Genomic DNA, 17,197 nt, shown 5'->3' with positions numbered 1-17,197 from the left:
AAATTGTTCGCATCATAATACATCAGGTAAGAGTTGTCCTCATCCTTCTTATAATCAGGAACATATTTGTTATTTGCTTTAGCATATCTCTTTGAACATACTTGAGATATTCCTCCTCTTTTAGCCTTCTCTATCATTAAAAGCATATCTACATCACTGATTAATTCCAAATTTTTTTCTGTCATTTTTAACATAGAACTCCAAGCCAAGCCCGGGGCTGTGTAATAGTGAACGGGGTCTAATCCATAAGAACTTTTATTATGACAGACTGTTCTAAAAGTTTCAAACACATCAATCAAAAACAATACATTAGTTTTAAGATACAAATCATGATATGCTCCAAGATTCTTTTATATTAAACTTCTTCCAAACCTTTTTGTCTTGTGTATAATCTCGATCGGAAATATGAGTTTTATTTAACTTTCCATAGAAACTTTCCCGTGAAGGAAGTTGTGTTTCTTTAAACTTCTCAAATGAATCCATGTAGTCATACGGATATATTCCCTTTTAAGATAAGTGATCAATCTCTTCTTGATTTGAGAAATGTGATTTAAGATTTGGGAAGTTTTTAATATTTGATCCTAAGTTAGATAGTGGACTTCCATAAACTTGTATGTGTCAAGAAATCTGACATGGGTTATGGGAGATGTATGAATTGTTTTTGTGAGTGAGATGTATTTTTGATCTGCGTTAGGAATGGCAGAAATATCTCCAGATGTCTTTGAAAGTTCATTTATAAATAGATGTGTGTCATAGTGAGCGTTGTTGTGAAGAAAGACAGGAATAAAATTTGGAAGTTTGTAATTAAGATCACAACGGGAATGAGCTGGAACTCTATATTTACCAGTAAGATGACAGTGATTCCGAACCTTGACGTCTCCCTCAATTTTCTCCTCCACATATGATGGATACTGTTCTTTCTACATTCCTTTTTCTCTCCCTTTGTTAATGACATTGGTTTATAGATTTTAACCATTATTTCTCTTCACCTTATACAGTCTTTTTCCAATCCAGGGTCTTGAAAGTGAAACAATCTTATTATAGGGAGGGGGCGGGATATTGTAATCATCCTGTTTGTTTGTCTGTCTGTCTGTTAGCAACTTTACGGCAAACGGCTTTAGCAAACACCATCAAATTTAATCCACAGGTAGGCAATGAACCTTGGACGACCCCATTAACTTTTGGGTCCAATTGGGTCAAAGGTCAAGGTCAGGTCACGAAAAGGTCAAAATCTTTTTCGCTCATCACTTCGTCTAAAATGGTTTAATTGACTTCAAACTAAGACGAAAATATTCCTTATTCTATTCGTTATAATCAAGTCAGGTTAAGGATATATCAAATTTAAATTTGATCCCCAAAATAACTCTATGCCTTAAATGGGCGGGATTTGTTGTGCCTGGCAACACTTGTTTTTTTATGTCCTTTAAATGCCCCATCAGTGTTTTCAATGGAGAATTTAGTGGCACCTTCCCTTTCCTCATCGTTCTTGTGTTTGCGTGATTGAAGATGTTTATTATAAAAAAAAAATTAAGAATATCATTATCACATCTATCACAATGTTTTGTTTCTTGGTCAAGTGGAGATATTTGTCTGAAAAGATTGAATGTTTGTTTGTTGGTTTGAAGGTGTTCTTTATAACATTTATATTCATGATTACAAACATCGCAATACGTTGTATTCACCATATTTATATCATAAAACTTTGCTTTAAATAAAAATTTCTTGATGAAAATTTTGTTTAATTTACAGGTGAATCTGTGCTTAAAACCATTTTATCCTCCAACTTTTTCACTTAATAAATACAATGTATCAAGACACAAAAGACAAGTTCCAATCAATCTCTTAATTTGTAAAAGATACTGAGAAATATGTCGAGGATGTAAAATTGAACAAAGATAAATATAACAACTATTGGATAAAAACAATTATGGTGAATAATATGAGTTCTTCCATTTCCTTCAGTGGAAGGGCTTTTAGTATATTTGGAAGAACATCAATTAAAGTATCTGTAACAAAAGTTTCTCCTCTCCTTCTGGCAATATATTCAAAACTAGAAAAAAACAACAAAACAAGAAAAAGTATCAAAAAAGAAAAGCCTTATGGATGAAGCTTTAGAAAGAAAAGATAGGACCATCTGTAATATGCAGGGAGAAAGTTGTATTTTTTTCAACAATACTAAAGATATAAATGCTGATGAAATAAAGGATGTTAATATATCAGGTGAAATGACATTTCGTTCAATAGTAGTTAGGATCATTTTTAAATTACCTTTAATATAAAAAATGGAGTACTTGAATCCGTTTGTGAAAAAAAGTATATAGGTATAGATGGTAATGTTTTTTTGTACTAATTAAATGAGTCATTATTCAATTGAAGATTTTGAAGATTATAAGAGAGATGATAGTATCTCTGGAACAGTTATGATACCGAGAGCTTGTGTTCAAACGATAGTCATAAAAGTAGTTTTATCGATGATTGTGAAAACACCAATGAAAGTACCGAAGATGAATTTTATTTGAAGTAAAGTTTTACATTATAAATATGAATCGTTTACTCGATTTTGAGCCTCTTGAATTTCCTGATTCGTCTTCGTCTTCGTCTTCTGGCTGCTCCTGTTCGGGGTCACCACAGCGGATCATCTGTTATGATCCGCATAATGATTTGGCACAGGTTTTACGTCGAATGCCCTTCCTGACGCAACCCTGGTCGCCTCTTACGACACAGGGATATGGTACACCTATTCTAACTGGGGCATACACCCGGCTCAGTACACTGGTACTCACTTCGCTGACCTCAGAAGGATGACAGGCTGAGTCAACCTCCTGGTGTGTATTAATTCAAGCAGCCAACAGGGCTTGAACTCGGGACCTTTTGGATCCCAAGCCGCTACCCTAACCACTACGCCAACACCAGGATATGTCAAATTTGGAGGTTTGAATTTCCTGATTCTCCATATGACAAATTTGAGAATTGTCCTGCGTGTCAAAGTCGTGGATTAAATACAGAGTCAAAAGCCTATAAACAATGTATGTTCTGTGATTATCGCCTTATTAATGATAATAAAAAATATAAAAAGGAATATAATTCTTTGAGATTTACACCAAAAATGAATTACATTCCAAGATTGATTTGAGATATGAATGTAAAGGATGAAGGTGATAATACACCTTTTCTTACAAGAGAAGAGACTGAACAAATGACGACCATGTTTCATGTATGGATGATTTATATTATCAACGATTATCATCTTCAGGGAAATATCAACACAAGATATTGTATAAATAAAATAATGGATTATCTTGAAAAATAACCTGAATTTCAGAGAAAACAGACTTTCCAAAAAAGCCAATAAAAAAAATTAATAACCTGTTTTCCAAATATATAAATGAATGATTTTTTTACCCATTTGTGAAAATGAGATAAAATTTAACAACCATATAAATCTTCCGAATTCATTAAGATGTCTCATAGTTGGTTCAAGCGGGTGTGGAAAAACCTGCTTATGTTTAAGGATGCTTTTTACTCCCAACTTTTTGGATTATGATAATTTAATAATTTTCACAAAGTCGAGTTTTCAAACTGAGTATCAACTACTTTCACAAGGTTCTAATGCTGGTCTTCAAAAAGAAGATATAATCGGTTTATTTAAACTTCAAAACAAACTAAATGATGACAACATTAAAGATATAATACAACTATTTTGTGATACACAGGGATATAAAAAGAAATCAAAGCCGATAACTTGTATTCTTAGTGATAATACGGATGATATACCTTCTCCCCAAGATTTGGATAAATAAAAAAAAAACCTAGTTATCTTTGATGATTATGTTAATGAGAGAAACCAAACAGTAATAGGGAGCTACCACACACGAGGGAGACATTCTTCTTGAAATTGTATTTATCTTAGTCAATCAGACTTTCAACTCCCTCGTCGCTCAAAAAGAAACAATGCTTATACTTTTATTTTATTCAAGTTAAATTCAATAGATATATACAATTTTTGGAGAGACAATTGTTCTACATTGTGTAGTAAAAAGGAAGTTAGGGATTATATGAAGCAGACAACTGAAAAATGTAAATATATTGTTGTGAAACAAGATGAGTTATTAAAAGATATTTTTTTTATTTTATAAACAATTACATATATAAATGACAACTATTATTATAAATCTTGTGGGTAAATCTGCTTCTGGAAACAACTTTCATAAATCAAGGTTATTGTGTAGAACAAATGAGAATATTGTAAATTTGCCGAAAAAGCACCATGTAGTTCGTATTGTATCAACAACAACGAGAGCAATAAGACCTGGAGAAGTCGAAGGTGAAGATTATTACTATATTTCAGTGGAGCAACATATGTGATTGAGGAATGAAGGCCAAATATTTGAGGTTTCTCTTGGTACAACAAAATATTTACATTGTAAGAGTGAGTTAAAGAAACTAAAATCTGGTGGTCGTGGGATATTATAAACTAATCCAGAAGGAATGAGAAATTATTAAACATCTGAGTGGTTATGGGGTTAAGATTTTATCATTCGGTTTTGATGTTGATAAAGAACCTCAACGCAAACGTATGAAAAGCAGAGATACAAGTATTAGTCAAGAAGAAATTACAACTCGTATTAATGTTAATAAAAATTTGATGAAATATTTAAAGAGAAGGATTTATTTGAACACATCAACTTTATTGATGAAGAAAAGGAAAATTTCCCTGTTGACCTTTATAATTCAGTGAATGATATTTTCCAAGAAATAAATGGATGGGAAAGAAAGAGCAAGAAGATTTAAGGAGCATCAAGAGTTGGTTTCAAAAGTTGTAAAACAACAAGAAGACAAAAAGAAGAAATGCAGACAGAAACTAATGGGTGAAGAAGCATTTGAAAGAAAACAAGACAAATTTTTCAACCACTTTCAAAAACTTCCCAAGAAAAAAATATCGATGCTTCCACAGTTCCCACAAGAAAATATACTCATAAAAAGCTCCAAATGTTAAAAGATTTCAGTCAAATGATGGAGGAAGACTGAGAGCATGTAGGAGAATTAGAATATGATGATGGATTATTTCAACAACTGGAAGAGATTAATCAACCCCCTGATTATATTTTGAAGGCTCTTCAAAACAATGAATATTCAGCGGATTCAAAAACCAAAGCAGGACTCATTCCAGCAGAACAACCAGCAATATTTCATCTTGTTCAAGAAAAGGGATTGATATTTAATGATGAATTAAGGTTCTTGATTTCTGCTCAATCCCCTGTTAAACTCACTCCGAGATTAATATTTCTTCCAACAAGAGATGGAAATCAAGGTTCAACTGTGAGGGATGAATCAAAGTATTTTGAAAAACCATTGGATATGAAAAATAAGGATGATAGAGTATACATTGATCTGCTGGACTCTCTTAATTATAGGGTTTGTCTATCTGGTAAAAGTAGGAAGAATGAGAAGGAGAAACACATTATTCAGGCTTTAAGTAGCCTTGGTTCAGGTATTAGTTTTCTTCCAAATGACCCATCACAATTAGTGAATTGACTGTTATTGCTGTTTGGTAGTAAGAAGGCTGGAAATAACAATTGTTTTAATGAAGCATCAGCCATGTTAGACCAGTTGATGAACATGAAAATAATTAATAAGTGTCAATACAAAGACATTTTATCCCATATTAAATAAGATGAGAAGCGCAATCCTTAGTTTTAATTCCACAACAAGCGACCACACATCTTCATTCCCATACCCACTACAACTTGACGCAACAAAAAAAAATGAGGCGTCTTTATTGTCCATGGAAACTTCTAATACCTTGTTTAATATCACCGAGAAAAATGACAAGTTTAAGGCCCGGTCACACCTTGACGTTTTAGCCAGCGATGGCAACGTATTAAAATGTATGTAAAACGCTGGCTGACGTTGAACTTTTGATGTTTTTTTTTTAAGATTCGGACGTATTCATAACGAGTTGGTCGTATGCATAACATATTAGTAATGGACACAGAACGTTTCGTTGTGTTATAGATAACTTATACCAACGAATGCTGAACCTGTTGTTGCCCTACACAACCTATGCCCAACGATAGTCTAACTTCGGCATAGCGCGTTGCACGCATCGCCGACGATGTCGTGACGTAGCCTATTAAAAGGCTGACGCACAACAATTCGAATCATAACTGCCGTAGAAATGGAAGTGACAACATCGCGGTCACACCTTGGCGATCTTGCCAGCGTATGCCGACCTAAGAAAAATGTGTCTAAAACGTTGGGGGCACGTCAAATATGGTATGAGTAAGTTTGGTATACGTGAGTAGAACGCTAAAGTATGCTATCATACGTCGTAGTAAGTAGAGTACGTCAAGAAATTTTAAACATGTTCAAAATTTTACGACGTACTCGGCGTATGACACACGTTCCGCATGCGATGGGGATAAGTTTTACACATGATATGCGGACGCTTACACACGTCCACAAAGGCTACTTATAAGCTACTCATAAGTCGAAACACGTCGCGGTAATGTCTTTTTTACGCGAAACTTATTTCTAACTTATGTTTGACGTGCTTTGAACCAATTCTTTACGTAGTCCTAACACACATCGACGTATGTAGACGTATTCCAATGACGTCTTCCGGTCGACAAAAAAAAAAAATGAATGTGTTTCTAGCTTACAACTGCCATATAAAGACGTGTTCCCAGCGGTTTTGGGAATTGGTATATAAAAATGCTGCTCATAAAAGGGGAACCCAACTGCTTTCGAGTTCCTTTTTGAGTCGATGTCCATGTCAGCAGTATCAGTATTAGTATTAGTATTAGTATTAGTATTAGTAGTAGTTTGTTCATGTTGGCAGTAGTAGGTGAGTGTGAGGGGGAGGGTGTGGGTTATGATGGATCCTCCTTGCGTCCGCGTGTCCACGGGTAGGTTCATAGGCTGCCACTCAACGATTTAAATGGCTGCATGTCCACTATTGAAAGTAAACGCTTGCGCTCAACAATTGGATTTTTTTTTTACACTCAACGACTTTTAAACGGTACCACTCACCTATTTTCATTGTTTACAATGAACGATTTAAATTGCTGTCACTCGCCTTTGTTTTTTGACGCTGGCGCTCGGAAATTTTAATCGTTTCTATTGAACGTGCTAAATCGCTCAAACTCCACTATTGAAAGTAGAGGCTTGCGCTCAACATTGGATTTTTTTTACACTCAACGACTTTTAAACGGTACCACTCAACTATTTTCATTGTTTACAATGAACGATTTAAATTGCTGTCACTCGCCTTTGTTTTTTGACGCTGGGGTTTGGAAATTTGAAGCGTTTCTTCTGAACGTGTTAAAACGCTCAAACTCGACTATTTTAAATAGACGCTGCCGATGGACAATTGGAATCATAGCCAAGCTAGACATCGAAGTGTGAACATCCTCGTCATGCCGAAGAAAAGTTTGAAGAATGCTGCAAATTAGTGTCCTGGCCGTGGCCGTGGACGCTGACGCAAGGACGATCCATTATACCGACATCTTTCAGCCTATGAGTAACTTAAAAGTAACGTCTGTCGACGTGTGGCAACGATCACGTAACGTGCCAACAACACGTTAATCATAGGTTAGAAATAAGTTTCGGGTACGCTAAACATTACCTCGGCGTGTCTCAACTTATGATTAACTTACAAGTAGCATGTGTTGACGTCTGTCAACGATCGCAGACCGTGCATACAACTTGTGGCCAGCGTAGCGGAACGTGTGAGTCATACGCCGGCATACGTCGTGAAATTTCAAGCATGAAAAAAATTGAGGACAACCGAAAAGTACAACGTTTAAAGCCAACGTACAACGACGTATGGCAGTGTTTTTCAGCGTGCTCTCAATGTTATCAAAACTTACCCATAACGTATTCAACGTGTGCCAGCGTTTTAGAAAAAAATTCAAAAATCGGCATACGTTGGCTAAAACGTCAAGGTGTGACCGGCCTTTAGTTATAATTCGGGAACTGGATACAAAACGATAACAGTTTCACCCGGATCATATGAGATTTCTCAAATATCTTCCGAAATTGCTCGCCTTATGAAAGAACAGGGTGATGAACGAAAAAAAATATTGTTATAGATATTCAAAAACGTGCTTCCAAATCAACGATTAAACTTAAAAATAACTACAAGGTTGATTTCACAATTGATAATTCATTTAGAGAGTTAATGGGTTTCTCCTCAAAAAAGATTGAAACTAATGGGACGTTTTACAGTGTTAATTTCATTCAAATATCCTCAGGCATAAATTCGGTATTAATTCACTGTGATTTGATTGATGGCGCTTATAATGATGGAATAAGAACAAATACAATATTTTCATTCAGTGCATACTCAACCCCAATTGGTTATAAATTCAATATGGAACCCAACTAGCCGAGAGGTGATGATGGTTCGCGGGCATTATTGAGCAATGCCACGATAGGTACAATTGAGTTCGTGGAAGCTTTTGAAGAAGCCCTACCGTAAAAACTTCGGTCAAATTCGGTCAAAATCGACCAAATCAAATCGGATTTTTTATATGTTGTACTTATGGATATTACGCACAACTTCTAGGAAATGAAATTGCGAGAAAAAAAAATCGAGAAAAAAATAAATAAATAAATAAAATTCAAGTGGGTATGGCTCCGCCCACAAGGGGCGTGGGACGCCCCTCATACAAAAAGACACAACTCTCGTCTTTTGTGTTCAAACATTTCACCATGATATCTAGCTTGTGTCCAAGTTTCATCAAAATCGAATCAAACATCACGGAGCTATGCTCTGGAGAGAGTCACAAACAAACAGACAGACAGACAGACAGACACAAAGACACAACGAAAATAGTGTTCACTGCTGGCACCCGCGAACCAACTGCTGGCACCCGTGAACCAAAAATCTGGTTTATCTACCTGTGTCAGGAAAAACCATATACAGACTAAATTTTAGGATAACCGACCAAGACAATCGCATGATTTTTTTTTAATCGATAAATTATATCTATCAGAATTCACCTACGTGAAGTTTTCCAATAAATAATTACAATGGTTTTTGTGAGGAAACACGAGTTGGAAAAATGTAAAATAATTACAGGGGATGGGATGTTCCTTTCCCCATACTACAAAGGTGAAGGTATGTATCTTGGTAGAGGATACTATAAACCTAAGAGACAAAGGGGTGTCGGACATCAATTTAGAAAAAAGGAGATGGGACAATTGATACTCTAATGGGTTTAGGTACAACTATTCTTAAACATAAAGACCTAATTGGTTCGACTGCTTCTGCTGTGGGAAATGTAGCGGGTGCTATAAAGAGTATAAAAGATGCCCAAAAGGAATCTCATAAATGACAAGCAATAAAAGAAATTAAGAAAGGCAAAACTCAGTTGTCTCCCCAATAACGACAGAAAATAATTCAAATACTTGGGTCTGGGTTTCAAAAGTTTTAACATCTTTGTCCTTTATAAATACAAGTGTGGAAGCAATTGATAATATCCATGATTTGGATGATGCCATTGTCATCTCAAACTCAACTTAAAAAGAAGACTACTTTAAGGTAAATGCCATAACTGGAACAGACTGGAATAGAAATGGAACAAAAAGTTTTGAAATAAATAATCAAAAAACTTATTTGAATCTAGCCGAAAGTTTCTTGTTGTGTAAATTAACATTCACTAAGGCTGGGAATAACACAAACGCTATACTCGTAAATGATTTCTTCTGGAAAATGTATGGTAGTGTTCGTTTGTACATTGGAACACCAGAAGTTGAAGCGGTTGATTATGTCTCTGCTACATCTGAAATGATGAAATTTACACTATATTAATTTAGTGCTGGAATGGGAAAGGGGGCTGTCGAAGGTTTTATTCCTGATATGGCAACGGGAACAAACACAGACCCTGGATATCGTCAAAGGAAAGGAATGTATAATGATGATACAAAAGCAGGTCATAGTTTTCTTGTGGCAGTTCCTCTTAAAGGTAAATTTGGATTTTGTGATCATGATAAAGTTCTTTCTGGTCTTGAAATTAGATTTCAACTGCAAAGGAATGATAATGAAAATAGATTGCTTTTTGGTGTGGCTAATGCTTTTGCTGATCAGAATAAATTTCTAATTGATGAAATTAGTTGGTATAGTAGTGAATATACTCCTAATCTTAAAACAGAAGAGATGTTGGATAGAAGATTTAATTCAAAGACGCCACTCAATGTATCATTCCTTAAAAGAAGATGCCAACACGTTAAACTGAACCAAACCACTTGCATGTGGAATTTGGGTGTTCTGGAAGGAAAGCCACGATATCGGTGGCTCATTTTTTTAAACCAGATGGTGAAACTGCTCCTGATAAGAATAATGCATTGAGTGATAATGCTCAGGTGAAACAACTTCATGTTTCTTCAGATGGAACATTTTACCCACGAGATAGATTGGAAATTAATTGGGAAAAAAATTATTATACTGAAGCATACAAGTCTTACCAAAAGGTGTGTGAAAGCAATGGAAATTAAGAACCCATTTTGGATATGACAGCATTTAAAGTCTGTCTACAATCGATGCGTTTGACCTGAGTGCCCAAAAGGAAACTATAAAGTCTAATCGAGTGGATACCTCCCTTTCCATTGAAAGAGGAGAGAATAAAGAAGTTGATACATATTGTTTGCTTTTCGAAGAAACAGAATTACAGATTAATACAGATAATGGTGTTATGATTAGTCTCATTTTTTTTTGATAAATAAATGATTAATGAAGTGCCAACTGGGTTATATGTTAATCAAATCAATCTTCATAAACTATCATCTTGTATTAAAAATCAAAAGCCTTGTATGATTAACGTTAATTCAATTCAGAGAAAAGGAGCAGTAAGAATTGATGTTTTGCTCACACGAGAACAGGTGAAAATCTTAAACGATACTGGCTCACTTAAAATTAAAATGACAAAACGAATGTTGAAAAAATATTCAATAAGAGAGACGAGTGGAGGATTTCTCCCATTTCTAGTCCCTTTATTTGCTGGTTTAAGTGCGGTTGGAGCATTGACGGGTGGTATTTCAACAGCGGTGAAAAGTGCCAATGAAAGGAAGGCTCAACTCCGGACTCAAAAATAATTGAAAGACATAACAAAGAGTTGGAGAAACAAATTAGTGGAAGTGGTGTAATTGTAGATTTTGCTGAAAAACTTGAAGGTCTGCCTGATGAAGCGAGATTGTTAGTTGGAGATATGCTTTCTTCTATCACACAAACAGGTGTAAAATTAACTAAAAGGGGTCATGGATTATATCATTCTAATAAATAAATGAGCATTGATGAGTGGTTTAAAGAATTTGTAAAGAATACAACATCAAATTTAGAACTTATCAAATATTGTAAGAAATTAAAAATTCATAATGTGGTTATTTGTTTGAGAGATGAATTAACAAATTTGTCTAAACATACAAAGAATATTATTATGAACTTAGAAGATAATAATGGGAACGGTTCTCATTGGATTTGTATTTTTAATAGTCAATACAAATATTATTTTGATAGTTTTGGTCTTCCACCACCTGTTGAAGTCATAAAATTCTTACAGAGTGGTGTTTGTCAAACATTTCAAGTCCAAGAATTAAATTCCAAGTGTTGTGGTCAATTATGTCTATCTGCACCTTTCCACAGTAATGGGTAACCATTGTGTTACATACATAGTCCACATTAAGTATGTCCAGTTTATCTTGCAAATGAGGGGAAATAAAAGACTGCCCCTCCACTCCTGGAATCCAAGAGTAAGAAGATAATCTAACCCAGCACAATTTATTGTTGGGGTGTTCTTCGCATATAGCGTAGGCTCTCGTAGTGATGATTATTAAACGACCTCTGACCTGCTCAAAGCATTCTGTAACAAACGTGACTTTGTACCGCAATCGGAAAGCCAGATTTTTGTACAGCTTTTACGGCGATATGGACTTACAACTAATGTTATCCTTTGTTACACATTTGTCATTTAGGTTAAGTTATGTTGTCATAAAAATAACAAGACCGTATTTTTAAAGGTTGTGCAGCTTGAGCATTTTGTTTCTTTCATGACAAATTGACCGATAGCATAACGATTGTTACTCTGTTTTCAACCCCCCAGCATTCACATTAAAGTATATTTTTGGCAAATTCAGGGTGTGGGATATCATAAGTAAAGTCTTTTTACACATATAATCTAAACCAGTCTCAATCAAAAACGTATGTGTTCATATAAAACTCTTGGTAAATCTATGTTGTTTTGAATATAACACTTAAGACAAAGATTTATTCCCATCACAGTGAATAAAATTATATCTGCACGCTTTAATTTTAGGACAATAGCAGTTTTTGCTATAAATAGTATATATCTACATTTATATACACCTCAAAACATGTTAGTGGTATTCTATGGATACTTTAGCAATTCTGTGATAGCTCCTGAAGATAAGACCCTGAAATGTAGCATATTGTTGTGCGGTTATAATATAATATAATTAATAGGCTGCCGCTCAACAATTTAAATCATAACCGCACTAGAAATTGAAGTGTCAACATCACTGTCACACCGAAGAAAAAAAAACCCCAGGGAGTCTGGAACACTGACGCTAACCATTACCTCGACGTGTTTCGACTTATGAGTAATGTACAAGTAACGTGTCAACGTGTGTCAACGATCACGTAACTTGCCTACAACTTATGGCCAGCATATGCAGAACGTGTGTCATACGCCGATTACATTGAGAAATTTTCAACATGCTTAGAATTACTCGGCGTATGATAACGTATGCCAGCGTGCTCTTAACGTATACCAAACTTACCCATAACGTATTCGACGTATGCCAGCTTGGTTCGGCAAATTTTTCATACGTCGGCATACGCTGGCCAAAACGTCAAGGTGTGACAGCGGCTTCACACTTTGATGTCTAGTGCGGTTTTGATTTGAATCGTCGAGCCGCAGCCTATTAATAGCCTACGCCACGTGATCGTTGCGATACGCTGCCGTGCGCTGTGCATAAGTTAGACTATCGTTGGGCATAGGTTGTGAACGCCGACAACACGCTCAGCATTCGTTGGTATAAGTTATCTATATGTGATTGAAACGTTCTGTGTACGTTACTAATACGTTATGCATATGTCCAACACATTATTATACGCCCAAAACTTTTTTTAAAACGTCAATATTTCAGCGTACGCCAGCATTTTACATACATTTTGATACCTTGCCATACGCTGGCTAAAACGTCAAGGTGTGACAGCCCCTTAAGGAAGAATATTATCCACTTGGTGCCGAGAATGAGTTTTCTGGAAGCACGATCAGCAAACAACAAATAAAATAATTTAATAAGAGTAAAATCAATAATGGTTTTGCCATAGCTTATATCATGAAAACACAAAGAACAGGATTATATATGATAAGTAGGGGAATACAACCTGATTTAACTATGGGAAGATGGGGAGGTATTTCCTGTCATTATATTAATCTGTCATTTATTTCTGATACATAAATGACAGCAAGAAGGCTTCAAGAAAATTATCATTTCTGTGTCCAAGCATACCTTCAAGAAAAGGGTATTCGGTATTTTAATAAATATGTTCTCCAACATCAGAATGAGTTATTTTCAAAAAAAGATTGGCTTTATACTGATATTTATAAACCAACAACTTTGGATTTAACTCAAATGTTAACTAATGAAAAAAATTTAAAGTTAAGAAAATGCAAGGCTCTTTTAGAAAATCAGAAGAAATTTTATTGGTTTCCTGTTGAAAAAAAATTATTTTGGATGCAGGACTATTAAGTAATCCAGATGAATATATGTATGATATTCAATGGGGTGAAAGTGGTTCTAGGATAGTAAGGGATGAGGAAGGAGATGAAGAAACTGAGAAGAGAGAGAAGGAGGAGAGGGAGAAGAGAGAAGGAGGAGAGGGAGAAGAGAGAGAAGAGAGAGGAGGAGAGGGAGAGGGAGGAAAGAGAGAGAATAAATAAATATAACAATATGGAAACCAGTGAGATTATAAAAAGATCAAAGGTATTCCAGAAAATAAATCAATCTCAATGCACCGAGGAGGAAAACAAAGAATTGGCAAGTCTATTAGAAATATATGAGTCAAGACTATTAACATCGGTTTCAGGGAAAACATTTAAATGAGAAAGTGGAGATAAAGCAGAGAAAGAAGGAAAAGATATATTATCGATGATGTTGGTGTAATTGACTTTGATTAAAGGTTTACATTTTTTTCTTAAATAAATGGAGGAGAGAGTGAAGACATTTCTAAGGATTCATTATGTTTTAAAAATTCAGATTTAAATGTGAATGTTGGAAACTAAAAAGGTTTTCGCACTCTGTCGGAATTCTTCACATAAATGTGAGTCGGTATGACCAAATGAGTCGGAAGTCACGCGGCTCCATTGTGAGAAAATCACAGCAAGAGTTTGACGTCCGATGATGGCAAAAATATCCGATTTCTCCATCTCTACGGATTTCGATCGTAAATAGTGTGATTTATCATCCTACCAACCCTGAATGCGATATTCTGAACATAAATGATGTATTTCTGGCCCAAACGCATCAAGAACCTCCTCAAAATAGCCCAGAAGAAAGCCCAAAACACGCGATTTTCCAGCGGCCACCATTCCGGTGTCAAACCTCACACCATAACACAGCGCATACCGATGGAAAGGTGACGTCATGGAGTTTCCCTTCATGATAATGAACCAAATTTCAGTTCTCTCTGTCGACAAGAAATATATGTTGCTAAGGAGTTTATGACTGACATTGTTCTGATTGTGCAATGAAAGTTTGACCTCGATTTTTCTCAAGACTCTGACTTTAAGAATTGTTGAATCCCTCACCTTTCACCACCCATATCTTCGGATCCACTTATCCGACTTACTTCATCTTGGTATTGATGGAAAGCTGATGATCTGTAGAATCCAGAAATGCTATCAGCTAGAAATCCCCACCTAGCGACTTCCGAGTCATTTGGTCATACCGAGTCACAAATAAATGAGTTATTGTCTCAAATGTAAAAAGAAAACCAAGAGTAAAAATATCTCGTATGATAAAAGTAAAAATAATAGGGTTATACAAAAAGGTACATGTTTGATGTGTGACTCAAAAAAGAGGGAATTCATCACCAAACACAAACAAGGGGGAGATATACAAAAGTTTTTCCAGAAGTAAATTTACAACAACTGGAATACCAGGCGAATTACATCTACCAGGGTATTCTTTCTGTGGTCAAGGGATAAACATGAATAAAAGATTAGATGAGGCTAACAATCCTAAACCATAGAGCAAACCTCTCAATAGCGTTGATGAAGTGTGCATGAAGCATAATATTGATTCTGGGAATAGCACAATGTTGGAAGAAAAACATGATTTGTCTCTGATACAAAATCCAACCTTGAGAGAAAAAGTTGATAGGTTCATTGTGAAGAAGATGATCAGTGCTAAATTGAAACTTGGGCTTGGAAATTCAAAAAACTTATCGGCTCTAATCATAACATTAAGATTGAAGAGCAATTAGCTGATGAATTATATAAACCAATAATCACAATGTTTCATCGAAGGAAGGTTTATTCCAAAGAAGTTGATTATATCTGGTCCGCTGATTTAATTGAACTCAATAATGATAAGGGGTACAAGTATGCTTTAACTGTTATTGATTTGAGGAGTAGATATGCGTGGGTTGTCCCTTTGAAAAAACAAAACAGGTAAAACTCTTATGTTAGCTTTCCAACATATATTCAATAAAAGCAAGAGAAAGCCTAAAAAAAATTGTGGACTGATGAGGGTACAGTTCCACAACAAAACATTTATGAATTTTCTTAAAAATAACAGCATTACATTATACAGTACCTTTAATGAAGGAAAAGCGGTTGTTATTGAGCGTTTTAATCACACTTTAAAAGAGAGACTATATAAAAAATTTACTCAACTCGGTTCTCAACACTGGTTATCTTTAATTCAGAACATTGTAGATAAGTACAATGACAGGATTCACACCTCAATTAAAACTAAGCCATCAGAAACATTTACAAGATTAGAATATGAAAGAGATTAATGTCAGAGAGCCTAAGTTCAAAGTTGGTGATATAGTAAGAATATACAGGTGGAAATCTCATTTTGAAAAAGGTTATACCAAGCGAAGGACAAATGAACTTTTTAACATTGTTGATGTCGTCGGTACAGTTCCTTGGACTTACAAATTATGTGATTTAAAGGGGGAAGAGATTTTAGGTTCATTTTATTCACAGGAATTACAAAAGACAAAGAGAAATTGAAATTTTTTTGACTCCACCCCTTTTTAACTCCGCCCACACAAGCCCCGCCCACACAAGCCCCACCCACATAAGCCACATCCAAGCAAACCCCACCAACAAAAGCCACATCTTCATCCATCATATCCACATAATTAGTGATTAGTTTATTAGTTCCCACACACAACATGTTTATTTAATTAAAAAAAATTGCTCCACCCACACAAGCCACTTCCACACAAGCCACATCCACACAAGCTGCACCCACACAAGCTCCACCCACACAAGCCCCACCCCTTTTGCACCCCCACCTTTGACCCACCATCCCCCTCATCCCACCCCCACCCTTCCCCCCACACACACACGGGGAGGGGAGAGAGATGAGGGGTGATGGGTCATTGGGGGAGCGCACCTAACCCCCGACTATACCCCTCTCCCTTTACATCTCCTTTATTCTTTTCTTGTAATTCAAAATCAGATCATTACAAGGAAAGCGTTTATAATTGAACAAAAGTCATAACATTGAACAAAATCTTCTTTCACAGCAATCTGATGGTTTGTTTTGGTTTTGAAACTCCATCAACATATTCTGTTCAAAACAAAGAGTGAAGAACAATTAGGGTATATAAAGATGATTATATTATGATATTAATAAAAGAATAAATATAACATTTACCTCCAGAAGATAGTGTCATATCAGATTCCTCCAGAAGATTAAGTTGTGTGTTTGGTTCATCCAGACAGGTGTTTAAACTGAAAAATAAAAAATAACAAGCCGGTAGGCGGACATGGGTAGTCGACTACCCAATAGAACCTGACGCAATGGGCCCGTTCGATGGGGAATGACCTGAGGATTAAGCACAAGAAAATTCATGATTCTAGCTTCAAGGGTTAATGCTGCAGATTGTTTTTTCGTTAAAATACCCCCACATTTAGAGGTTTTTTGGCCGTTG

Source organism: Eptatretus burgeri, chromosome 8, assembly GCF_056783735.1.
Source record: "Eptatretus burgeri isolate ZD-2024b chromosome 8, Ebu_testis_v1, whole genome shotgun sequence".
In the NCBI taxonomy this organism is placed as follows: domain Eukaryota; kingdom Metazoa; phylum Chordata; class Myxini; order Myxiniformes; family Myxinidae; genus Eptatretus; species Eptatretus burgeri.
Note: the sequence above shows the minus strand (reverse complement) of the source record.